The sequence below is a fragment of the Bombus terrestris genome, chromosome 5, assembly GCF_910591885.1.
Source record: "Bombus terrestris chromosome 5, iyBomTerr1.2, whole genome shotgun sequence".
Taxonomy (NCBI): domain Eukaryota; kingdom Metazoa; phylum Arthropoda; class Insecta; order Hymenoptera; family Apidae; genus Bombus; species Bombus terrestris.
In genome coordinates, this window is record NC_063273.1 from 8,696,040 (window position 1) to 8,723,971 (window position 27,932).

Consider the following 27,932-nt stretch of genomic DNA (forward strand, 5'->3'; position numbering starts at 1 on the left):
ATTATGCGTTATGGTCTTCGAGAAGCTTTATCCGTGATTTATATTACAGGGGAAAGAATGAACTGTTTTAAAAAATATTCTTTAAAAACAAGTTATATACATATTTACTACCATAAGTTTATTTGTCGCGAAAGACTATAGTATAGTAATCGCAAATTCTAAGGTTATCATTTTTTAAGAAAATGCCGTATGAAACAGCAAATGATCCATAAGTTGGTTTAGCCCACAAATTCGAAAGTAAAGGAAAACGATGATATTACATTTTCTTTTTTTTTTTTTTTTGTAACGATAAACATGATTTTCTCTTTTCTTCACTTTTCAATTCACGGACTTAATCAGAATGGCTGTCAGCGAATCGCGTATCGACATTTTGCGAATTTAAAATTAAATCGAAGAAACCAGAATACATCGGATTAAAATATCACGACATTCTCGTGCATAAAGCAACGTTCGAATTTTAGAAAAAGAAGTATTGATAAAGTATCACTGGCAAATCATCCAGAGAACAAGCTAACAATGAGATGGAAATCTGTTTGCGATATCGCAGAATGTAATGAATTAATATTACCAGCAACGTTAGCAACTATCTACATATTTGACACGATTGTTCGCAAAAGTAAGTACACGTAACGCTTTTGGAGCGCATAATTCCCGCCGCATACTGGGTCACATGGTTTCGCAATAAAAACCATTCGTCAAGCTTAAAATAAAAATGGCAACGCACAAACTGCAACCTCGTTTTACCACTACCGAAATTTACCTGCTGCGTGTACCACAGTTGCGTTCCGTGAATAGAACAAAAACGTACAACCGCTCCTACGATTTGTCATGCTACCTGTCGCCGTGAAAACCTACATTTCTGGGTACGATCGCTACTACGGAACGTTTATCAGTAGAACAGGCCGTCTGGATAGCGCGCAGATGTTGGAATTTTTCCTACGTTTCATTGCAAAATCATTGCAAATTCATTGATCAATTTTAATCCATTAAAGATTAACGTTCAACGAAACGTTTCATTATTTCTAACTTCTGTTTAACCAATTCACAGTTATCGCTCTTAGTTGCGATTTTACGTTTCTTTGATGGTTTTACGTTAATCGTAAAGAATAACCATATTCGTAGAATGTATATTTGGTTTGATGTAACATTTACTTCAACAAAATTTTCATGCCAATTTCTCGTGTCTTAAGCATCAGTTTATTCAGGTCGTTCGAATTCGAACGAGTGGATACAAACACGTATGGCCGGTACCTTGGTCGATGTGAGAACTTGAGCTGCTCTAGCAACCTTGTACACTCGTTGTCGTTAACTTAACTCTATTCAGTGGCCCGAGATTCAGCGTGAATCCGAGAAAAACTCGACTAATCCAAACGAGGCAGTACGATGTATGTAACTTGTAAACACCCGTGGCACAGCAGATACAATACTAATTGTTAAATGGCAATTCCACGAACAATTCGACCCTTCACTGGATCAGTGAACTAGAATTACGAATCTGATTCTCGTTTCTCAAGTCCGGCGTACAATTAGCAGGAATTTCCATCGTATGTCATAGCAGTGGTCGAACCGTGCGGAAACTTCATCGGACGAAATCGTCGGTTGCCTCGTGTCTGACCAAACACCGTCTCGTTCTCCTTGCCCATTAAACCACTCACGCCGCGCATTAAACCTTCCCTACAAACTAATCATCGGCCTTGCCCGCCGTATCATAAAAAATATACGGCCGATAAATCCGGAAAAGCGGAACTTTCTTCCATTCTGGCGCCGAAATGAAACGTGTCAGGCGTGAAAGGACAATGGCGAGGAGGAGTCCATTCTATCCGTGGTACGTTCTATGACAGCGTCCATCCACGTCATGCTGCAAGCTAGAAAGAGAAGGGAAGTCGGGGGCGCACGCTGCTCGTCCGGGGGTGGAGTCTGTAGGTGGGGTGGCAACGGTGTGCGCTGTAGGGTCGTGAGAGCTGTAGGGTAGCTGGTGCGGCGGTGGCGAGAGGGAGGAAAAGGTTGACTGGGCGGCGGAGACAGGGAGGGTGCGCGATTCTGTTCAACTATGAACACACACCGGCGAGACGTCAGTTACCTCGCGACGATCTTTCCGCGAGGACTTTACCCGCTGGATCATCGTCTTGTTGTACATCGTATACACATAATTTGTTTCTCTGCGTTGTTTCCGTCGTTCCGTGTCGGTTACGTGGTCGCGTATCGCCGAAGGAAGACAGGCTGGTGCGTGTCTTTCGTCTCGTCCACAGATTCTCGATCGATCGTGTGATTTTTGGTAAGAGCGCGTGATCTCGCGCTTTTTTTTTATTCCTATACGCTGTTTAGTTCCTACGCTGTTTTCGTCTCAATTATACACATTCTACTCAATTATACTCTGTCGAATAGAGGCAAACGCTTGTCTCTTGACTGTCTTTTCTGGATCGTGCGATTTTTACTAAAAGAGCGCGATAATTCCGCGTTTTTTGTTCCTCTACGCATCTTATTTTCTACGCTGTTCTCGCGCTAGTTACGCACATTCGTCGAACAAAGACAGACGCTTGTTTGTTGAGTTTCCTCGTCTCTTTCGCGAATCGGTCGTGTGATTTTTGCTGAGAGTGCGCCGTAATTCCAAGCTTTTTGTCTTTTCGTTTTGTACGCCGTTTCGTGCAGAACAGAGACCAATTCTCGTCTTTTGAGTCTTCGTCCGTCTTTGCATCGGTCAGAATTTCACGCTTCTGGTTCGTGCACATTAGCTGCTATCATTTTCCACGCGGTTTTCGTGTCAGTTACATACATACGCCCGTTGAACAAGGACAAGCGCTTGTCTTTCGAGTTTCTTTTCGGGGTTGGTCGTGTGGTTTTTGGCTAAGGGTACGCGATAATTTCGCGAGGTTTCGTCGTCGTACACATCACATTGTTACGCTGTTATCGTGTTAGCTACATAAGCCTGTTGAATAAAGACTAACGCTTGCTTCGTCCTTCTTTTGATCGATGATAAGGCTGATTATCGACAAGGGATGCGATATTGCATCTTCGTCTCTCGTCCTTTCGTATGACTTTCGCAGACTCGCGGTTTCTATTGCTACTTTATTTCATATTATTTCTATTATTAATTATATTGTCGCGTATCGTGTCGAATAAGAAAACACATTCATTTCTCATCCTGTTTTACATGCCGCGAAGGACCGTGGAATTTTTATTATAATGGTGAATTATCGAAACGTAGAAGCGTTTGACGAAGAAGAGTGGTTGTGAAAATATAGTAGATTTCCGCTGATCGTTGATTTTCTAAAAGAGCGACGCGTTTTAGAACGAAGTCGATCGCTATTTGCGAAACTGCATTGTTTAAGAATATCTACCAGCAGAAACGTTCTCGATATCGAATGAAAAGATCGATAAACGAACAGGTAGTTTCGAAGGTCGCGTATTTAAAAGACGCGCGGACGTTACAGCTTGCTGTCTCTATTTTTAATTCTTCACTTTCCTTTTTTTTCTCGTTCGAACGTCACCCGTTTATGGCACGTACACATCCAGTTAGCAATGTCTGTTGGCAAATATATGGAAGATGTTGGCGATAAACAAGTAAGATAGCTCATATTGGCCTATTTAAAAGATCTTGGAATATTTCAGAACAAATTTGAAAAGTCTGCAGCAGATTCGTTTTTGTGTTTCATTAGAAATATCATTAGATATCATTAGAAACCTCTCGAATGACACAAAGTCGCTTTACCAATTGCTCTGCGTCGAAGAAAGCTGCAAATCGACGCGCACTGCGTCGTTAGAAATATTATTTACAAATACAGGGTAAATATACACACACGAAAAGAATAAAAAAAGTTTGTGTATACCTACGCTCTATTTGACCTCGTTTCAGTTATAGCAAAGTTTTACGTTGCAGTAATTCTATCGAAAGATGAAGGTAGTTGAACCAATGTCGTCTGTCTGTTTACAAACAAGGCGTCCAGAAAATCCGAACAATATCTAGAGAAATGGAGAGAGTAACACAATCGATAACAAAACGTCTCCATTGTGTTCGGGTTTTCGGATGCAAAGAGGTCATTTCCAACATATGTCGTAAACATATCTGCTTGCAGACACAGTTTGTTGAAGAAGAAACTCGCTATAATTCGAAAACAAGGTCGAGTACGGAATATTATGTTTACACGAACTTTGTTTTCTTCTTTTTGTATCCGGATTCATCTACCGAAGCGGTTCCACGATGCGACGGCGCATAAGATACGTTTCGATAAATTGTACGTAAGACCTTGTGTAAGATGTTTTTGAGACGCCGCGAGAATCGATTCTATACATCGAGACAAAAATACATATGTCTGCACATTGAATATCGAACGAAGCTCGATTATTCCAATTAATTTGCGCTGGAAACCCCTGTATGATGGTGACCCACCTTACGCTGCTGCACGTTGGACCCGCGACCGAACTCTAAAGCGCCTTCACGTACTTGCTCATTTTCCTTTTCTTTCCACGTTTTTGCTCTATTATGACTTGGCCTTTGTTACCTTGCACGCGACATCAGCCGAAAATAAACGATATGTGTTTCGTCTCACGAGGCGTTTATCAGATCTGAAGAAAAATCCAGCTCGTCCTTGGAAACACCAGCTGAAAACACACTCGCGAGTGCGTCCCATTTCGAATTTTTATCTCATTCTTATCTCTCCGCCGCCTTTTCGTCGTGTGTCGTGTTTCTTTCGTTCCGCGTTATGTAACATAAATATCACGAACACGTTGAGAACAAGAAGCTTCATGGAAAATGTCGTCTAGCCAGGAGAAATACAGACTGTTCGCGCTCTTCGCTTCCGTAGTTCTTCTCGTGAATGATAAGCTCGCGACATAAATAGAATGTTATATATCATCTTCTGAATGCAACGCGACACTTCGGATAAATTTATCCTGTTCGCTGGACAGTAGACACAGGATTCTTTTAATCGATAGGCGTAACGCTTCTTCGTGACACGCAGGAGCAATCATCGAGATGTTATTCTCGCGCGTCGATAATTCGACGTTTCTACGTTTTTGAAAATGTATGAAATTTCGTCCACGTTTTCTTTTCGCGTCTCTTCCTCCAAGGGAATATCGAAAATTTAGTAAAATGAAGGAACTGACGAAGCTGTACCAATGACGCTACATCGCGGAATTTACGAAATGTAACAGTTTGTTAGAATTACATGGAAAAGTGATGTACGACTCGTCCCATTATTCTCCAAAAATAATATGCGTGTTATTACCAATGTGCAATATTGAAATTTAAATATTGTCCAATTTAATGACTTTTTTCAATAAAAATTAATTTTTCATAATTTAGAGTATAGTTCTCTTTCATAAAGAATCGCGAGTTTAATTGGGAAAGTACGGTTGACCTTCGTGTATCTCCTGGATGTCCAGGTAAAAAGATATCGCTGATAATTGTAATTATTAAATCATATACGTGTCTTTGGAAAGTGTTTAATTTACGTTTGGAATATTCTTCTCAGGACGTTTTTCTGTTTTGCAGCGTTCCTGTTTTATTCCTAATATTTCGAGATTATTCATAAAGACTCATTTAAATGGGATACTTCGGTGAGCGACGTAAGCTCTACTACATACATACAAATCTTCGACTGCTTCCTTTTAACAATCTCTACTCATACATAATAAATTAAGCAAGAGCAAAACGAATTTTGATGATTAGTGACGCGCAAAGAATACGATTTTAAATATTTAAACCGGTGTTGGCAACTGCATCGTAATACGTAGATATGAATGTTTAATAAGAAAGCAGCTTACTTATTCGATGACGATGAAATGTTACACAATCCTCCTACCAGATTTAAGTGGCTTTCAACGTTCAAACTTTTCAATATCGCGTACAATTTACCTTCTGCGTTTGCAGGAAATATTCTAGTTACCAAATTTCAAGTTCCAATATTTTTTTTTTTATATTTTATTAAAACACCCGAACGTTCATGTTGATTCTTATTAAGATAGAAGCATAGCTATTACGCATACCTATTTATCTGTATCGCGAAGCATTATGAATTCAAATAATAATTCAAGCTTTCATCAGTCTGTTTGACGTAGAAAATTTCGAAAACATAATTTAAACGTAAATTCATGCAAACTACGTATTTAAAGATCTTAGAATACAAAAGGAAATTTTATATGAAGATTATCCACTGATACACAGTGTAAGTAAACGAAAGTCATCTCATCAGTGAGCGCAGAGAAAAAGATTATTTTGTTTTATGCCTTGCAAAGTATAGAACCCTCAAATGATTCTCTTAGTAAATTACGCTTTTAAGGGGTCAAATAGTCGTTTTTCGGAAACAACGGTGCTCGTTATTCGGCGTAAACAACGTTGAACAGACGCCGCTTGGCAAACGACAACCGACTGCCTTATCTCGTTAGCATGATAACGTTAATTAGCCTGGAAGCAAGTCGAGATCATCTGGACGACTATGAACTCTCCCTCTGGAGCTAAATTTCCGTCGGAATTTAAGTAACGAAATATGTACGTGCAACGGAAGCCGCGTTTCCTCGACGAGACGAAACGAAACCCTCGACCAACTAGTATATCCCAGGTTGTGTATCTGTCCCGCATGCCATCCTCAAGGCTTTGTTTCGGCTACAGTGTGTAGCCTTTGTAACGAGCACGATACGTTGCTCTCATGGCGACACGGTGTCCGACCCGTTCTTATCTTTGGCTGAAGCGGACGAAATCGTTTGGGTACTTTGATTTTATATTCATTTACTACGATCATATTTTTTTTCTGGAGATTATTTGCGCCGAGTTTTACATTTGATTGTGCAGGAAGGAGAAAGGAAGTATGAAGAACTATATTTTACAAACAAAGAAGCGAACAAATATTTATGAAAAAGTCGAAGCGGAAATTTTTTTCTTCGGGACTGTCGAGAGCGAGTTTGTTCAAATTTTGAAGATTCTATCTCGAATAATTTTTTGAAAGATCGTGCCGAGTTTTACATTTGGTTCTGCAGGATGGAGAAGGGAGGAAGTATGAAATAGGAATGGACAAATATTTATCAAAAAGTCGAAGCAGAGATTTTTTTTCTTCGAGATTATCGAGAGCGAGCTTGTTCAAATTTGAAACATCTTATTTTCGGTCTTTCTTTAAAGAGAATCTCGGATTGTTACATTCGGCTTCTCCAAAAAGGAAGATAGAACGGGAAGTGAATATATTTTCATGGAAAGGTTGAAAATTCTGTTTAAGGGTAAATTATCGCACGTTTTTTTTATCTCGAAAACACGGCGCAAGAATCGAAGAATTGAAACACTTTGATACTTCGGCAAGAAGTGAAAAGTTACAACCCTCTCTGCACTTTCATTTTTCTTCCACCTCCGTGTATGTCTTTCGATACAACTTGTAGCTGATGGAAAACGGATTTATTTTTCCAGCCAAGAGGACTTTCATCGGGCAAGATTACCAATTTTATCGGGAATTATCGTCAGAATTACAGATCATGTTTTTTCGATTCGGGGCGTTCCGATAGAATTTCGTAATCCGCGACCATCGCGCACGGCTTTAATTATTTTTTCATTCTACACCGGACGCTGTACTGAAATTTTTCAACCTAATGCAACCTCCGCGTAAACGTTCCCTCTATCGTTATTACCATCCCCCTTCCCCTTCAACATTTCTGACCCAGTTTGCATTCGAATCAAGTAAACGAAACATTTTAATCCCAATCGGCGAGAATCTATGTTTACAGGATTTTTTAATTGTTTCCTCTCCTTCCTCTTTTTTTTTTTTTTCGTTAAAAGCTATTTCGAAAAGGATTAAAGGCTGAACAGTTAGTCCATTGCTCGTTGTTATTTTCATTTCCATTTACACGAAATAATAACGATAATTTCTAGGGATGTCGAATCTCTTGTTTCCCCGCTACGAATCTCTCTTGTTTGCCTCATAAAATCAACAACACGCGTTTCAACCGATATTACCCTTATAAATCTTTTTCACTTCCAACTACCTGGCTAAATACGAATGTTATAAATTTCCCATTTTCACCGTGAGTTTGCACTGTTTCGTTGATCTTTTTTTTTTTTATTCAGCAACAAATTCCTTTACCGTTGTGATGAATAATTTATAAATTCATATTGTTACGAAATTAATTTCCTTCCGCCGATATGATTTCCTGTTAATAACATTACCATACGATATTCGTCGTTAAACCGAGGATATTTATGGAAGATAGCGTGAACTGTAGCTTGTGAATATTTAGGGTGACTTCTCAGCGTGATTTGTTCTTTATAGTGATTTTTATTTTATTTTGTGTTATTTCATTTTTTAATATTTTATTTCATTTTATTCTATCGTACTTCTAGCTTTTCTTTCGTTATGTATTTTGGATAAACTCAGGCCCGTTTATTATTTCAATAAATAAATAATAAGTCTCTCGCTATTCGTAATTTTTTGCGCTAAAGACTCAACGAATAGCATTCCGCAAGCTCTCTGCTCGCTTGATACGGCTCCGTGTGACTTCTTCTTATTTCCTTGGCTAAAATTACCGCCTTGTGGACACCGTTTTGAGTCGACAGATGCGATAAAAGAGAATATACGCCTGGCGTTCTCAACGCGCTATACCTCGACTCAACTATAAGAAGTGCATCGACCATTGGCGAAAAATGTTAGCGCAAAAAGTGTACTGCAGCGCAAGGAGATTATCTTGAAGAAGACGAAATAAATTTCGACGAATAAATTCATAGCTTACATTCCGTCGGGCCAGTCTCGGTACTTTTTGGCCACGGTATTTCTGAATTCTTAGTGCAGCGGAACCTCGACAATTCGAAATGTACGTTGAATAAAACGAGTCCTAAGAGCAACTTTGAGATATGAAGACTTTCCAGAGACGTGAATGCGATCGTGCCTTCGTACAAAGCCTCTGTACGTCGAATTTTCGTTTGTTAAACTGCCTTTATTCGGAAATTTCGATGAGGCAAAATTTCCATAACTCGAAAATTTTAGCTGTTCCTCCGAGGTTCGATCGTATAATATTGGGTTGGTAATTAAGTGATTGCGGATTTTGTCAATACCACCTAATGACAAAATCCGCAATCATTTAGTTGCCAATCCAATATGTTTGTTCTAATATCAACGGGCCAATACGGTTCGTTGCACGGTAGAAAGTTGCAATCGGTGATTCGACAGTAACGCGTTAACAATTATGATCGACATAGAGCAAAATCAAGTTTACAATACGATTCAACGAATCAGCGTTAAGCACCATACAAATTTGTAAGAGAAAGTCAAGATTCTTTGTTTTTCTTTGTTAGCACCTTGCCAGTTTACACATCTGCATAACTCGAAGATTTTACCTCTTCCTTCGAGGTTCCACCGATAAAATAAATATGCGTTATATTTTTGATATTCTGTATCATGGTACCATTGGCCACGACACCATCGATGGTTGGATACAGTTAACTGGTTTTGTGCATCACGGCGGAAAAAGAACCTTTTCGCGTGGTTGAAATCGGTTTACTGGCTTGTCGGATCTCCGTGTTCGCGAAGATCTGATCGCGGATCGAGGGGACGATTGAATTTCCACCGACGGATTTCGCTGCAAGCATCCCTTGGAATCTTCCTTCTCCCTCCATCAACAGGAAACGAAGAATCTCTTCAATCGTGCTAGCAGACTGTTTCTCCATGTTGCAATGTTCTTGAAGGAAAAATCTCGTTAAGATGTCTTACTCCTTATGCACAGGTAAATCGAATTCGTGAAAGTAGCGCAAACTTTATAAAATAGCTATAATAGTTCTACCCTTGGTTCGTTTCTACCTTCCCTCGTTATTACAGACTACGTTTCCATTTCCTTCCATTACGGATTTCACTTATAAATATCTAATTATCTGTTTTGAATTTTTAACTTCCATTCATCTCTTCCATTCTATTCTCTCGTCCTCTGTTCGATCGTTGCATACGTACAGCGAGACACAGAAACGAGTGTATACATTGCAGAAACGAGGTTCGCGTTAACGTTGACTTAACACTTTGACTGCCACGCCGAAATCACATGTTTCGCTCAGGACGCCATGCGAGTGTTTTTATTATTCAAAGCATATAATGGCAAAATAATAATAAATTGATGATGTAGGACAATATTCTTCCCCAATGGACTGTTTATCTTATTGGTGGCCACCGGTGACCATCGTGACGCCTTAGTAACAGTTGATAGCGACATATTATAACAAGGCTTCGTTTATTTCAACAAACCATTCGCATTCGTTATTTCGTCGTAAGCAAAACGTGCAGAATATATTGTTGAAACGCGTAGAAGATATTAGTAAACAGTATTTGCATATTCTATATATAACAGTAAAGTATGTGCACACTTCTAACTTCAATTATATGATTATAAAGCAACATTTACGATTATTTTCTAAGGTGTATTTATAATAATATTCGTAGATTAGCCCTCAAAGATATGGATGCAAATACAGTGCACCGTTAGATGCAAGATTTGTTCTTTTTTTTTTTATTGATGTTCTAATAAAAATGCTTAATTGTTCAATGGGGCACCTTTTATTTCAAAGTATCTTCTATTTATCGGTTATATTCAAAATGCCCTAACTGTCAATTTTCATACAATTTTTACAATTATAAGAATTTCAAGCGCTCTGGCCACCAATGACCACCGTGGCGTCACAGGAGAAACAGTGACCGGTCATATATGACCAACGTGGCAGTTAAAGTTTTAACCTACAGACTTATCTGTTCTTCTTTTACTATTAATCCTAGAAAACCGAATGCCGGGTCACCTTGACCCGATTCATAGACCGTTCACCGTATCGGCTGAATCGTATCTGATTGAGAACGAAACGACGAACGCAAAACAATGTTATCGCGAAACTATCCTTTGAAACTATTCTCGTACATACATGTACACTCGTGTGTGTCTTTCCTCTATGGGTCAAAGTTACCCGTTATTCGGATTCGCGTCACTACTCGAGCAATCGGTACATTCCGATAGTCCGCGAAATTTTATTCGAATAGAACAGATAACGAATGAAAATAATAGAACGAAATTTGATTCGCCACAAACGAATAAATATGCGACTGAGCGAGTATTCGTTCGAATAAGAATTTATTCGAACATGAAATTATTCGCGTGAGAATTTATCTGAATAAAAACTTAATCGAATAGTTTTTCCGGATAAGAATTTATTCGGATAAAATGATATATTATATATAAATATTTGCGTGTTACACGAAAGATGATATAGTATGATGTTGTATTGATGTTATATATATTGGTATGACATTGAACGCGAGATATGTTTCCAAACTACGTTGTCCAGTTGTTGTAACATCGGCTGTTGTAGCTTTTTCGAATGCCAGATTGAAAAGTTTATCGTTCCTCGGTAAATTACCTGTATACACCTGTATAAACTCAGGCAGAAACAAACAATTATTCGTATTGTTATTCGAATAATTCCGTAGTTATTAGTCGAATAATCATAGAAAAAAATAACTCGTTACTACTAACAAATAATTATTCCACGGATAAAATATTCCATTGCTATGAATTCATTGTGATAATGAAGCCAGATAAATATTTATTCGAAACGATATTCGCATAATTACTAACTCTGGTCTTAGCACACTAATTTGTATTCCTATATATTTTACATTTTTGTGATTTTCAATTCACGCAATGTAAGCGTTTTGGTATAAATTTTGTGTCGTCAAGATATACATATGTATTCGCTTTTGATTCTCATTATGTACAGGGTGTTCGTAAAGGAGGGTCCATAACTTAGTGGTTATAATATTCACCAAGGGGAGTAAAAGATGTCAAATCAACGTGCGTCCTAACATCATCCATTTCGGTGTAAAATCGACCTTTATTTTTCCTCTAACATCCTACGTGTGTATATCGTAACCTAATCTGGTCCGTTCACATCACGTTGAACGTCGATCAAGCGACACGGCGTTGTTGTGAATTCGAGCATGCGGAGTAACTAAATAGCAAACAAAGTAACTCGAGACAATATTAGTTCACGGTTGTGAACTCGACGTTCGATGTGATGCGAATACTTCGAAGAGATCAGCATGCGATATCTAGCGTTAGTGAACAATAGAAGTCGATTTTGCGTCTAAAGGATTGATTTCTACACCTACGTTTGTAAGACGTTTCTTGTGCTATAGTTCCTCTAAATTATGGACCCTTGTTTACGACCAACCTGTATTCAGTATACGTTGCATATTCCACATTATAGCAGAAAATTAACTAGAAATATAATTTGCTAGGTCGATCGTTAACGCGATTCCTTTGATAATTAATTGTTTGGTACATTAGCACGAAATCGGTAGAGAGTCAAGTTGTCTCGAGACCTAACTTAACCTAACCTCAAAAACTGCGATGTAAATTAAAAGATCCTACAAGAACAAAGTATCCTTATCGTCCTTCCCGTTATTTGGAAGAAAAAAAGAAAAAACGAAAATATTTTCACATGTAAACTTAACCAACCGATTGGAAGCAGAAATTTGATACCGACTGATAGATAACGTTGGAAAAATTCGAGTAGTTGGATCCTTTCTATCTTTTTGCCCGCTCGGGGGATAATTTTTTCTGTTTGAAACTGTGACAATGCGTGACGTTTCTGGGAGGAAAAAAGCGGCTTTCAATGAGAGGAAAAGCCAGAATCGGGGCGAATTTTCGTCCGGATAACGAACAACGAAACGATCTTTTTGTTCGTTGTTACGGGAACGGTGGATGGGAGAGGGTCAGGTGAATCGAAAATTCAGCCGAAATAATACGAGTCGACGTTGTACACGCGCTTCGTTGCTCGTTCATTGCGTTGAATTATCTCGTGCGACCCAGCGAACGCGTTTACTCGCGCTGCTTTTAATCCTTGTAATTTGTAGCGCGGTTTGACTTTCTTACAATTTCTTCGAAATTTTCACGAGATACGATTATTCACTGTTCTGTTATTTCTACGTGATTGAATTTTTAGGAAGCCCAGCCTCGTCGAAATAGAAATATTCATCCTGAGAGTTGAAAATTTCGATACGTAATCTTCACAGCAGGTGGTTGCAAAAAATGGTTTTTTGATTAATTACGAGAAAACCGATCGATAATCGAAGAGTGCTCGTAGAAGATAGCGTAAATGGGAAAATTGAAAATTCTGACCCTTTATTGGGAAATGTTCTGCATACCAATGAGGATACCATAGAATACTATACTATGTAAAGTGACCTAAATTAATAAAAAAAAAAAAAAAAAAAAAAAAAAAATGCAAAAAAGAAAAAAGCAAGTTTGTCACTTAGTTTGAGCCGCGTCCATTTACGCTACAATAGTCTGAGAGCATTTTCGCAAAATAGTAGAGGTTAAACCGTTGGGTTGAGTTGCGAGATATTAAGACTTTTATGAAAAGGATTGTTTCAACAGAAATTGCAAAATTGAAATCTTTGCCATGTTTTTATTTATTTAAGCCTACCAACATGAAAATAGTGCATCTGGGAAACCGTTCCGTTCTTTATTTTATTTGCGCTGCGTTGAGATCTGAAAATTACATTGAAAGAGTCTCTCGTGCGCAGAAATTTTTCGCACACAACATTTTCGAAACGATCGTTGTACAAATGGAACTCCTGCCACGTAATTACGAATCGAGGATGATATCTGGGCACCAAAATTTTATTTCCGAGTTAATGGAAATTCTCATTTCTCGATCTTTCGTGACACAGCTCTTTCATGCAACTTTCGGACTCCTCAGTTCGGCTCACGCGTCAAACGCAAAACTTCAAATACCTCGAAATCAGAGACACATGAACAAACAACGTTTTCATAATTACCGGCGCAAGCAACGAACCACCGTTTGTTAGTACGCGCGCGCGCGCGCGTAGAAAGCACAGACAGCGAAGAACGAAAAAATTTCTTCCAAGAGGAAAAATCTCAGACGTGCGCGAGGAATATGATTTTCGAGCCTCGGCGTGTTTTACCTTTTAGGGATATTGTCGCGCTACGAATAGCTTAACGTGGCACGCGTTTGTCCGGAAATACGCTGCGTCGTTTGAATAATCGTTCCGGTCGGAGAGGAGGTAAATGACGATAAAATTACTGCTACAACGTGGACCGTGCGATTTGTTGCGAACAACGAATATATACGGTGAATCTGGATGAATTATCGAAACAAGGGAATTCGATGTGAAACGTTGTTTTAAATACACACGTGTGTTGTTACGGGGAAATTGCAGTGACCACCGATGATTTTCTGTCTTCCGCAAATTCGTATTTTTCTAAATATAATTTTTGTTAGTTGATTGTAATTAGATATATATTGTAACAATTAATGTAATAATAATAGCGAATATTATGCGCATTCTGTGTATTTTTGTGTCTTGAAACTTCTCATAAACGCAGAAAGATCCTCAGTCTAGTGATAATAGAAAGTTGGGGAGTTGATTAATTTAATTAATCTGTTGAGAGAGGCTGGTATCTGTTTCAAGCATGCTACTGTTGAAAGTTTCAGCTTGCAAGTTGTTTGCGCCATTTATTTGCGTCATTTTTTTTGCCAAACTTCTCTGATAATTTCTTTGATAAACGAACCTACGCGAGTGAATTATTTGACGCTACCAATTTATACAGAAACTTATTAATCTATGTACAATGGCTGCAAAAAATAATTACACGTTTCCTTTGTTTTTCAATGAAGCGATTTTGAAAAATTGGATTCGATATTTTCTCTTCACAGCATCACGTCATATACTCGGACTTAATTAATTATGTAAAACGTAAATCGAATAAATCGATAAATGCAACGATACGCAATTTTGTACCGTTTCTGGCCACCGTGTAAGACGTCGCTTCAAGGAGTTTGTATTTTTCCGAGTAGAAATTCCAATGGAACAGTCGTAGAAAATAATTGGACTTTTTTTTTATCTGCTCTATCGGTTTTCCCAATGAATCATGGCTTTTTAACGCTGATAAATCGACGACTTGAAGCAATTACCAACGTCGAAACGTCTGCTGATTAAGCTTGAGATAGACTGGACGTTGTGCGCGCGATTTCTCCGCCAGATAACGCCGATTTCAAGCGACGATAAGTTTGTGCAATTACACGGCCGACGATAATTATATTTTCTGTGACACCGGGAATGTGGCATTTTTTCTTTTCTCTCGTATTTCGATTATCAAGGCGTACAAAGTACACGTCTTTATTGCGATTATCGAACGATCCGAGGCTTTGCATCGCGCTATCATTCGCCAAGCTTCTTATCGTTCGATCGTTGCAACGGTATTTAACTGGACGTTTCATGTCTCGAAACGTATCGTGCACCTAAATCATTGTATTTTACATTCTATTACTTTTTGATAGTAAATCATCGAATAGCAAATATCATCTTCCTGCGAGGTTCTCTGTTATCATTTTAGATTATCGTGATTTTACTTTATTTTAAAACTGTACAAAACTCTGTACAGAGTTCAAGGATTGTTCCTCTTCGTGTATTATTCTGCTGAGAAAACTTCGCTCCATTGTTATTTCCATTGATGACGTTCTTGTCTTATACAATCTATTATTAGTATAATTTATTTTTAATTAATTTTATTTAATTAGTCGTTACTTTAATTCCGATTTTCACCGTTAAATTACCAGTTTACTTTTTTCAAAGTAAAAACAATTACAAGAATGTGAATTGGTGCCATTTTTCTCTTTACGAAATGTTGAATGTTGAATGTTGATAATGTCGAATCGATTTAATTGTATATAATTGGCAGGAAAGCGTATCTCGATTAACAAGGGAAATTCGACAGCTCGAAAATTCAACAAAATTTGGAACTTTGCAGAAATGTAGTTCGTGTAATGCCAATAACCACTCTTTTCTCCTGCTAGAGAATTTTCGATTTTTTATATCATCGTAAGTATCGATATAGGAAAAATGGCAAATTAAATGTTGCAAAGTTCTTTATGGTCTATATCGTGGATGTGAGAAATTAAAAAAAAGAAAAAAAAAAGAAATTGTTTATCAAGATTTACCCTTACCGCCTATAATTTTGCGAAGTTTTATCTTTTGCTGTCACACGAATAAATGGTCCTCGAAGAGCTCTTTACGAATATACAGGGTGGTTGGTAACTGGTGGTACAAGCGGAAAGGGGATGATTCTACGCGAAAAAAGAAGTCGAAAATATAGAATAAAAATTTTTCGTTTGAGGCTTTGTTTCCGAGAAAATCGACTTTGAATTTTCGCTCGGTACGCGTGCACTTTATCACGTCTCGTTATAACGGATCCCACTGTAGATCGTTGTCTCGATGGATATTATCGCAGTTTAAGTTTGTTTTTGCCGTAACGGAAAATTAGGAATACATAATGAAATAATATGAAGTAATCATAAAGTTTATTATTACAAAAATTGCTGAAAACGTTGCCCATTCTGTCGAACACATATTTCTGCTCTTCTAATTAAATTTCTACGAACACTTTCTAAGTCGATTTTCTCGAAAACAAAGCCTCAAACGAAAAATTTTTATTCTATATTTTCGACTTCTTTTTTCGCGTAGAATCGCCCCCTTTCCGTTTGTACTACCAGTTACCAACCACCCTGTATAAACGATTAGAAAAAATAAAATTTTTGAACAATTTTTGAACCTCGAACATAAATCGAAAACTGCAACGTACAACGCTGACTGTGATCCTCTGTCGAATTGCAGTGTAGCTCGTGTAAATTATTTATATTAATTCAATTATACTAATTACATACATTAAATCATATATATAATTTCGTATTTGTGCAAGCATAGAGGATTCGTATCGACAATGTTTAATTTTTAATATCGTTCTATTGATTTTTTATTTGCATATTAAAATTCTCTCGATTAAACAGGGATTTATTAAAGAAAGCTTTGTCTTTCATTGCGGATTTTATCTATTTATTTTCTCCCTTTCATGTTCTCCCTTTTTGATCGCGCGATGCAATAAATCCACCATATATACGTACGTTTCTAATTAATTTTTTACACGCGATTCATCCTCATTATTTGTCGTTGGATATTACATTTGTTCAAAGTTTCCAATTTTTTTCGATCGTCGTGTTGCCGAACTTTCGTCATAACGCAGATCTCGCTTCGATTAGAAACAACGGAACAACTATAAATAACAATTACGAATAACGCACAGTAACGAGTAACAAATTGGTCACGTTGGAAACAGTTGAACTGCGAAATATCAAGATGCTGATCATTCGCATCGCATCGTATAATTTACAAATGAATATGAAGCTGATTTTGTATGTGGAGCAGGTGGGAAGCACGCGGAATATGAAACGTCACGTATCTTAGGAACGCGCGCGGAAACTAATAATAAAAGTCGGAAACGTGATTTAACGTGTGACGTGAACCGTTCGCCGGCTACCAGGCGCAATATTGTTATCTGTGTCGCTCGTTTCTTGTGGGAAAATTGGTCACGTGCTGGCTTTTATCTTGCGCGTAGCTATGAGTATAATTCGGCCGTTGAAATTCACCTACAGTGTTTTTTTTTTTTTTTTTCTTTTATTTGAACGCTAGTCAGTTTCTAATAACGTTATAAAAATGTAAATTGCTGTAATAAAGGAAATCACTGTATTATGAGATAATGCGTTTTAACTTGTTCGGTATTTCAATCGAATTGAAATGACATCATCGAAGTGGTTCGCGTTTCTTCTTTCCGGCGGCCAGATGCGCTTTAACTAACGCTATTATAGAAAATCTATATTCCTTTCTTGGCTAGAACGAAGATATTGCATTCGAATGTCATTACGGAAGATTGTCATTCCCCGTCTGTTTTTCACGAGCTCGTTTTCCGTGCACGGTGTTTCGAGCATAGAAGATCTGTCGATGGTTACACTAAACGACGATTAAACAGCAATCTCCTGCGGAATGTTGCTAAAGTGTTGTGTCATCAATAACGAGTCAATTTTATTGACGATAATGGGTAATCTATCGGGTTTTCATTATAATGTGTTTTCATTCTCAAGTTCCTTGTTAAACCCTGCATGTTCTTTCATAAATTTTTAGCCCGATTTCGTTGAATTTTAAACAAATTATGCTATTTTCTTTCAAACACAAAATTCATTTTATACGATGGAAATTATTTTAATAAGATCGATTGGTGTTGGTAAACGTAGCTATAATTATTTCTCTTCTCTCCATCGTCCTTTCTAAGTAACTTTTCCATCGCGTTTCAGTATTTTCTCCACAGTTTGTTACACGATTCTTATAGACACTATGGCACTAATACTTCCAAAGTTCTATAGGCACTAATACTTCCAAAATATCACTGTCATTTATTTTATTAGCTCTCCAACCGTAGGAAAAGTTGCTCTTAAACCAACGTATTCTCAAATACCTTCTAGTCCTCAAATTTCACCCTCTTCAACTTGCTCCCTGTATCCTTTTCATCTCCTCGATCATCAGTCATCACCCCTTGTAGCACGGTCTTTCTCATGTAGCCTTTCCTTTGGTGAATAACGAAATGTCTTACAGTCTACAAACTTCCGCCTTTCCATCTTCTCCCTTACATCGTTTTAATTATTTGTCCTTTGAAATGGTGTTTTCGTTACGATAAAATTAAGAAACAATGACTTCCCGGTTAATTGGTACTTGCTTGATATATTTCGATAGATACTAATTGCTACTTTTAACTCTTTACGTAATAATCATTACGTTAATTGGAATAATTACGTCAATATAATTATATTTATTTCAACAAATTCTAATTACTATTTACAACATTTTATGTAATAATTACGTAACATACGAATATGCGAATATATTACGTATTCAAAAAGTATCAAAATTATACTACTGACAGTAAAGGATAGAACATGGTATTTTTATTTCTGCAACATATCACGTTATCAATAACAGTAACAATAACAATTTAATGCTGATCGATCGGCCCTTTTTGCCGGCTAGTCGCCTATTAATCACTGCATCCCCATTAAATTCAAATCTTCCAATTAAATTTACTCAATTTCGGATCATCGACGGTTGCTAGGTATCTGCATAACACGGGCCAACTGTTCGTTAGCGTGCGTTCGTAGAAAATACACACAGCGAAGAAGGTTCTTGCCAGGGGAAGAATGTCAGATATGCGCGAAGAATACGGCTGTCGGCGTGTCTCTGCGCGTTTTACTTCTGAGGGATATCGTCGCGCTGCAAATACCTTAACACGCGTCGGCTGGCAATCCACGAGCGGATGGAGCGTTTATCGTGTTTCAATCCAACGGAGGGTTAAGTGCGTCGAGAGGAAAAAAAGCTCTTGCACTCTCTTTGCTCCGCCGGCTGTTGGGTCTCTGCCAGCGACAGATAATAACCTTCAGCCACAGCTGCCGACGACCAAGCACTTTGCATTAACGTCGAATTAAAACGCGCCGCGGACGTTTCACTCGTCCGTTCTTTTTCCGCGCTCGTTTACACGCTTCTTCTGTCTCTTCTTTTATCTTTCTGCTCATTTAGCGTCTCCGTAGTTTATCGTTTATTCGTGGGTGTTGAAGAGCGCGAGCTGTTTAGGCGAGTCGAGCGTAGAAATGGTTGGCAGATCGAGTACGTGGGTTTTGAAATATCGTAGTTTCTGCAGTTGGAATTCACCTGTATGTTCTGCGCTGCAGATTACGAAGACAGATGCTGCTCGAACGTAGTTCCTGCAGTAAAGTATTTATATCGTTGTACTTTTGGATTTTGCTCCTGTAAATCTTTATGCTGTTTGCCGCCTTGTTCTAGCTGGGTGGATGAAAGGGCTGATAAATCGTTCCAATTAATAAGTAAGATGTCTTGATAACGATACTCGGTTGAATTTTTCTCAGATTGTCGGAGATGATGTTTAGGTGAAAATTTATGTCGTTAATTCAGTAGATCGGTTTCATCGATTTTAATGGCGCTCGCGATTTTGTTCAGTCTTCCTGATAAAAGTGTGCTTTAGTTGAAGATTCTATCCTCGGTTAGTCTAACGAGTTAATTCGATTTATTCAATTAACCTGAAGTTTTAGAAATTCCTTCTACGATGTGACATAAGAGTATTCAATTTATATGTATGCATTTATCATTTATTATTTATTATTTTACATGTATCATTTATATGTATCAGTAACGATTATATGTAAAACGTGGACAAGGAAAATGTTATCGAAAGGTGGAAAAGTAACGGAATTTTTTGAGAACAAGGAGAAGAGAAGAAGAGAGAAACGTAGATCGTAATTCGCGAGCGAAGCACTAAATTGATCGCTCCATTTTTCAAACGAGCACAGATATAGCATCGAGCGATTTTTCTCTGACGCGCCGGACAATTGGCTCGAACTGATTAATTGTATCAGCGGGGGGGGGGGGGGGGGGGACGTCGTTAATCGTGGTAATTTGACAAATGACTATTTTGCAGAGGCTTGTCGTGGCTCAATTTTCCTTCAACGTCACTGAAATTCCATTATCGCGGAGCGAGCCGTGCGAAACGGAATGGAAACCGCAACAAAATTCGCGACGTTCGACTATCACCGACATTTTCGCTCTGTTTGTTCTTCGTGATTGCAGGATCCTCGATTTCCGGAGGATTTTCTTGTAATCTTGACCCCTTCTGCGCTCTTCCTTTGATCAAACACCTTTCTATAATTTTCTTCTTGCGCTAGCGAAACTGAAAATTGAAAAATTCAGATGCAATTAATCGCGGATAATATTTTAGTATATTCAGTTGCTGAATGATGATTATGAAACCTTATTACTTTTAAGAAACATTATTTCTTTTATCTGGTTAATTTTAACCCCTGAACGTTTGATCTCTAAAGGAATGAATATGTAATTTGTTCTAGTTTAATTAGTCGTTGAATGACAATTTTGAAACAAATTGAAACAATTTCAATTTCTGAAGACCCAACCTATGAAGCAATTAGTAATTTGCTTCAGTTTAATTACTAAATGTATTATAACCGAGAAACATTTTCCTTCTATTGGTTAATTTCAATCCCTGAAATCCTATTCTCTGAAGCAATTAATGATTTGTTCTATTTTAATTAATCAGTGAATGACAAATATGAAGTTCATTACTCTTTCTATTGGGTAATTTCAACTTCTAAACATCTAATCTCTGAATTAATTAATAATTTCGTTCAGTTAAAAATTACTTAATGTATAGTATCTGAGAACGCACAATTCCTTCTGTTGCTCAATTTCAACCTCTGAACACCTAACCTCAATTAATGATTTGTTTTATCTTAATTAGTCAGTAAATGACAATTATGAAGCCTATTATTCCCTTCTATTGGTTAATTTCAACTTCTAAACACCTAACCTCTGGAGCAATTAATAATTTCGCTCAGTTAAAATTACTTAATGTATAATATCTAAGAACACACATTTTCCTTCTATTGCTTAATTTCAACCTGTGGATACCTAACCTCAATTAATGATTTGTTTTACCTTAATTAGTCAGTGAATGACAATTATGAAGCCTAGTATTCCCTTCTATTGGTTAATTTCAACTTCTAAACACCTAACCTCTGAAGCAATTAATAATTTCGTTCAGTTAAAATTATTTAATGTATAATATCTAAGAACACACATTTTCCTTCTATTGCTTAATTTCAACCTGTGGACACCTAACCTCAATTAATGATTTGTTTTATCTTAATTAGTCAGTGAATGACAATTATGAAGCCTAGTATTCCCTTCTATTGGTTAATTTCAACTTCTAAACACCTAACCTCTGAAGCAATTAATAATTTCGTTCAGTTAAAAATTATTTAATGTATAATATCTAAGAACACACATTTTCCTTCTATTTTCCTTAATTTCAACCTGTGGATACCTAACCTCAATTAATGATTTATTTTATCTTAATTAGTCAGTGAATGATAATTATGAAACCTATTATTTCTTCTGTTGGATTATTTCAACTTTTGAACATCTAATTCCTAAAGCTATGAATATATAACTTCTTTTAGTTTAATTATTCAGTGAATGATAATTATGAAATCTATTACTCCTTCTACCGGTTAATTTCAACTTCTGAACGCCAAACGCCTGAAGCGATCGATAATTTGTTCTAGTTTAATTAGTTAACGAACGACAATTAGTTACGAATTCTATTATTTCTTTTATCTGGTTAATTTTCACCTCTGAATATCTAATCTCTAAAGCGATCAATATATCATTTGTTTTAGCGTAATTAGTGAGCGATCTATAATTGTGAAACCTGTTGTTCCTTCTATCTGGTTGATTTATTTCAACCTTTGAATATCTTTCTCCGTAAGGAATATCAGAATTGACAGGATTATGGCGAAAATAAGTGTGCAAAGAAATTATTCCTAATCGCAAAAGATGGACGATAGAAATATTAAATATGAAATTAAGTTGATCGATATCTTTCAGCTACACCAGTTTGGAGAATCATTGGCGGAACATAGGACCACGTTTATGAATTAAAAAGGAAAAGTTCGTTGAAATGTCCATTACTTTGGGATTGCGTTGCTGCATAATCGGAACTCGATGTTGCAAAATATATCGTGTATATGGAATTTTCATTTGACGAAAATGCGAACGCCTCGACAACGCGCGATATAAATGCAAATGGCAATAAAAAGAGAAAAAAGGACGAGAGGAAACGTTGGCAGAGGCACGAGTGACAAATGAACGCGATGGGAACGTAAACGTTGGCCAACAAAGGGAGCCATCGGAAAAAAATATTTCGTGAAAGCGGTCGTTTTGATTTGCGAAAGCCGTCGTTCTGCTCTGACATCGGATCGATCGATCGTGTGCACGTGAATTTGAATATATTTATAATCGCTGCATCGGAATAGCTGTATTCTTGATCGAAGTAATTTATCGACAAGCGTTGGCGTATTCCGAGTTCTGGAAAATTTTCTTTCATTTTTCTGTCCTTAATCTTCCTTATTAAAATTAAAATTCAATATATAGTAGTGCCTCCCTTTTTCCAAAATAGGCAGGTAAAATTCTCGTTATTTTGCGCGAATAATATAACTATCACCTTTTTTATACGAAATTTCCTTTCTTTTTTTCGAATACTTATTAAAATCAATTGACAAGTTCTTTAAATATTTATATAATTTTTTTAATATAAGTAACCGTACTGAGTTGCGTTCCGTACTGAGTTTTGTACTTCGAACTACCGGAGCTCTTTTTCGACTGCCGCGAATGCTTCGGCACGAGAAACCTCTTCATTATCGCTCTCGTTTGTTGTCTCCACCTCTATAAAATCGCCATTATTATCGTCTTCTTTCGCGATGAAACCATTTCATTACATCGGTATATTTAAGGCCTCTCTGCTGTTTCCAGTATCAGAAGAATCTACAGGCAATTTTCAATATTAAGTTTCTCCTTTTGAACATCCATGACGATCGCTTCCCAATACCATCGCGTCTGTTTGCTAATTCTATCGCACCTACATCGCTTTCGAGCTTTATTAATTATACATCGTATTTTGTTTCGATAGTTGGAACGCTATTAGTTTCATTTTAAATTCTTACAATCGGAATTTACTCGATCCAATAGACAGAAGAATACGCTGTATATGAACAGCGATAAAATACGTAGACATTTGAAAGGGGAAAAAAGCATCTGTTACTGGGAAATATTTTGTTTGAATAATACAACGTTCGAATAAGGGAGGCTGTGCTCATAATAATAATTTGTTAATTTTAGCAATATAATAGCACATTACCATATTACATTGTTGTTCTTAATCTTTCGTTCAAACGAATTTACTAACGTTAAAATTCCATATAATTATTCTGTAATTTTACCAAGAGAAGCGTCTATTACAATATCATATCGGCGAAATATTCTTTTATCAACGAATCTCTGTTGTTGTACCTCTTGATTCATTTCTCTTTTTACATTTCTTTCTTTCAATTTTATTTCATTCCATCGTCGTTTCTGTAGAATTACTCGTATTGCGTATATGTTGCGAAATATTTTGCCCTCTCGGTCAAACGATCTTTCAAAATACATTTATTATACATGTGCGAGTTCCACGGTATGTTTTTATTAACGAAATTATTCCAACAACAACAACAACGAGAACAACAGGAAGGCAACGTTATCGGACCGATAATTTCTGCCGGAATCTCACGAACGAACGTTTCGAGGCGAGCTGCGCGTTTCCGAATTCATTAATTCGCGTGAACGCAGCCTGGCCATCCTCGGCCACTTTTACCTCGGTTTATCATCCCTCTAATATTCCATTAACGTGAAACGCCGCGCGTATAATGCACCCCGAACATACGCAAACATTTACATACGCGAAATTTATTCCAATTATGTTAATATTCGCTAGAGACACTTGTTTTCGCCTCGAAATGCCCTCGCTTTCTGTATACGAAAATTTCCCGAGAACAATCGTCGTCGTGTCGTTAAATAGAACCATCGCACTTTATCTCCAAATTTTGCAAATATTTCCAATCTTGTTTCTTTCAACGAACATCTCTGTATTTTCTTTTCTTTCCTTTTGTTGATGAAATGATTCATCGGTTTGTTTGGTAATTTTTTGTTTTGTAAATTTGCACAAGTAAGAAATTTATCAGTGGATGATTCACTCAGTGGACTCTATTATTCTCATATTACACGGAATTACAATAAACTGAATTATAAAATAAGATTACGTATCGGTTTTCGATTTATCGATATCCTCGTACTAATAAAATTCACATCTAGACATTTTTCTAAATATGAAGATTATTCATTTAACAGGCCCTGTTATTCTCGAATTAAACCGATTTCTTTTTATTAAATTACAGACTGAATTATAGGATGAAATTACCATCCATGTAATTATAAATACCTTCGCAGTTGCGAAATTGCTATATTGATTTATTAATACGGCGTTATGTTATATTCACTCATGAATGACAAATATGATTATATTCTACCGGGTATAACCGGTAAATTAATTAAGCTATAGCAATCAATGACACGGATAAATACACGGAATTAAACATGACCGTGTTGAATTTAATGTAACTCTACCTACTTGCGCGACATTGATGTTTCATAAGTTCGGGAGAGAGTTCCATGGAATGCAGTCGGAACGAAACACGTTCTCGTCTCGTACGAGCGTCTCGCGAGGTTTTCATCGATCGCAATCCGACGTGCTCTATGGTTCCTCAGGTTTGCTTGTTCCTACGTCGAAATCCAGGTATCGATAGAAAACGGATATCCTACACGTCCTGCGCAGAAACGTTTTCTGCGTTATTTGCAAGTCATCCTGCAATACGGCCGCACGTCGTATTGATCGATGGGAGAGATAATAATAGCGAGCCGTGGCACGACGAGACCGAGATTTGATAAGGAAATTCATTAACGCGTCCCACTTCGCCACGAAATCGGACACTCTTCCGTTTCTTTTCTCTCTCTCTCTCTCTCTCTCTCTCTCTCTCTCTCTCTCTCTGTCTTTGCATGCTGTGGCGTCGCGTCAGTCCACAAATTACACGTCGCACAGTGTAGCGTGCGGTGGACGAGGGTCGAGCGTAATCGTCGTTCGATTCTGATTTTATTATTCGATGATATCAGTCTGTTAGTAAGAAATATAAAGTGTAAACATTAATTTCGTAGAAAATCGATAGAGACTTGGTGAAAATCGTTTGTACATGAAAATTGAATCGCTCGAAAATTACAAGCATATCGGCTTGTTCATTCTTATTATATCTTTTTAATTATATTTATTTTATGTATATTCATTATATGTTTGTCAATCTTGGTTAAATAGCGTTTGTTACACTTTTTAACTGTGCAGAATTTAACCCTTTCGCTTCGAGCGTCGCATATAGGCGGCGACCACGCGACGACTCCTGGGTCCGGCACCCCATATATCCGACATGCAAATGATGCATATATCAGTGCTATCTGTAGTGAATAATATATTTTTTTTATTATCGGCAGAACATTTTCTATTGATTTTAGTGACATATTGGATTAATCACTTCTTAAGTGTCGTTTGTAGTAAAAATGATAAAAGATTCGGATCACGATATGAGTGTAAAGATTGCAATGTTGGCTTACGTATAGATCCTTATTTCGAAATATATTATACAGAATTACATTACTAATCTTTACATATTAATATATTAACTAATTTGCGTTTCATAATTAATTATATTAAACATTTTATCGTAATGTCCTGTAAATATATAAATGCATATATTACCTGTGATTTTGTAAGCCTTTTCATATTAAACATATAAATTATACTTATCATATTGGAGCGGGGATTGTTTTATTCAGCACAGTTGTTATTTAACACTAGAATTATCGATAGTTAATAGTCAAAATAGTCAAAATGACTAGTCTTTAAAAAATACGTAATAATAGAATATTTTTATATTTGTTGATTTATTACTTTCTTGCAGAAGGAATTCCATGTTATGTAGTACGTTTTTGGTATTATTAATACATCTGGGATCCCTAAACGAGGGTTGACATATTTATAAAATTGTAGAATCAATCATTTTCATTGTTGTGGCATTTCTAGTATTAGCAACTAGAGATCTAGCGATAGAATTTTCCTGATAGCTGATATCAACATATCGAATGATATGCAGTAAAAATTTTTGAAACGTGTGGAAAATTGTACAAAACGAGGAAACTGGTTAATTGGGGTTCGATAAACAGACTGCAGGACCTGCAGGACATTTTGACTGGTATTGGTATAAGTAGCGTTGCTATAAAATTATGTTCAGTTTGAATACATAAAAAACAAAATAAAAATCATTATATAATTCTTTAGTTATCATTACGAAAGTCACTACATCATTGCGAAAAAATATAACATGAAGTAGGAATTTTAAAATAAAATTATAAAATCAGTCAATTTGACTGGTGTGGTAGTTCTAGCGTTAAGACTTAGAAAAACGTACATATAGCAACCATGCACACTGTGCGTATTTTTGTCCAGTGACAGTACTTCAGTGGGCTGAACTTCCAAAGCGAAAGGATTAAACACAGATACGTATGATTTTAATTTTCAACTTGAACGTTTCTCTCTTTCTTTGAAGAGAGCAATTTGATAAAAAAAATGGTACAAAATTCTGTAATTTTGATCATTCTGTGTTAAGATTGTAGTACATTGTTGTACAGGGTGGAGCGGTTAATTGGAGTCACCTAAATGTCTGAAGGAGCCACGCTGCTCAACTTGGCAAATTAAAATGCGTGAAATGATTACAAACATTGAATCATTAATCAAACTTCCTATAAGATACTGGCGTACCTTGGATCATTCTAGTGTCGGCGGTACACTTTTTATTGATGTTTCAACAACTCGTGCATGGAATTTTAAGAGGTCGTTGCGAAGGGAAGCAATCGATCTTCAAACACACGGTAATCTCAGCCATAGAAAAAAATTGCTAATGTCTTTAGAGACGTCTAGGTTTTTATGATTTTCGAACAGGAGAAGCATCTTCGTTTTTCTATCCGTTACACGATGTAAAAACATCTTTGAAAAAAATGAACTCGGTATTATTAAAGTTGAGGCTTCGCGTTCTAAAATGAGCCTTTTTCTTTCCTCGCCAAGTTAGAACTGAAGTTACAACAATTTAAATATCGATAATTTTTTCATTTTGCTCGCCAGTGTATTTCAGCATAAAATTTGTAACTTTATGGGCATCTCATATGCATCTCATAATAGAATTCTAAATAAAACGCAATTTCATAGAGCTTTCCAATAAGCGTAGCTTTCCATAAAAATTTGATACCGCGAAAATGAGACGCGGAATGAGTAAAAAATACTTTATTGGAAAATAACAGTAGGTGCAAATACTTTTCGTAGCCACTGAAGATATTCAGGTAATCGCATTTTACCGATCCGCACTATATAACCTTTTTCCGATACAAACTGCTACGTTGCATGTTTCTTATTTATTTATTTATTTATGTTTTTAGTGAAATACATTTGCAGTAGCCAATTGGATAGAGACATTTCTTCTTTACTGTAGGAAAATTTTAAAAGTGTAAGGGAAACTCTGTTCTTTG

The 27,932-nt window shown here is 36.9% G+C and overlaps 1 protein-coding gene across 3 annotated transcripts in view; it reads left to right on the plus strand.

Moving 5' to 3' along the window:
• Nucleotides 1-27,932, plus strand: part of LOC100646293 (TLD domain-containing protein 2) — a 294,489-nt gene that overhangs the window by 15,473 nt on the left and 251,084 nt on the right. The window contains exon 1 of one of the 3 annotated variants that reach the window (XM_048405836.1): nucleotides 2,078-2,275. The exons of the other annotated variants lie outside the window; for them this stretch is intronic. The gene's annotated coding sequence lies outside the window, so the exon portion shown is untranslated. Of the gene's footprint in view, nucleotides 1-2,077; nucleotides 2,276-27,932 lie in introns of those variants that run through there. 3 annotated transcript variants of the gene reach the window in all.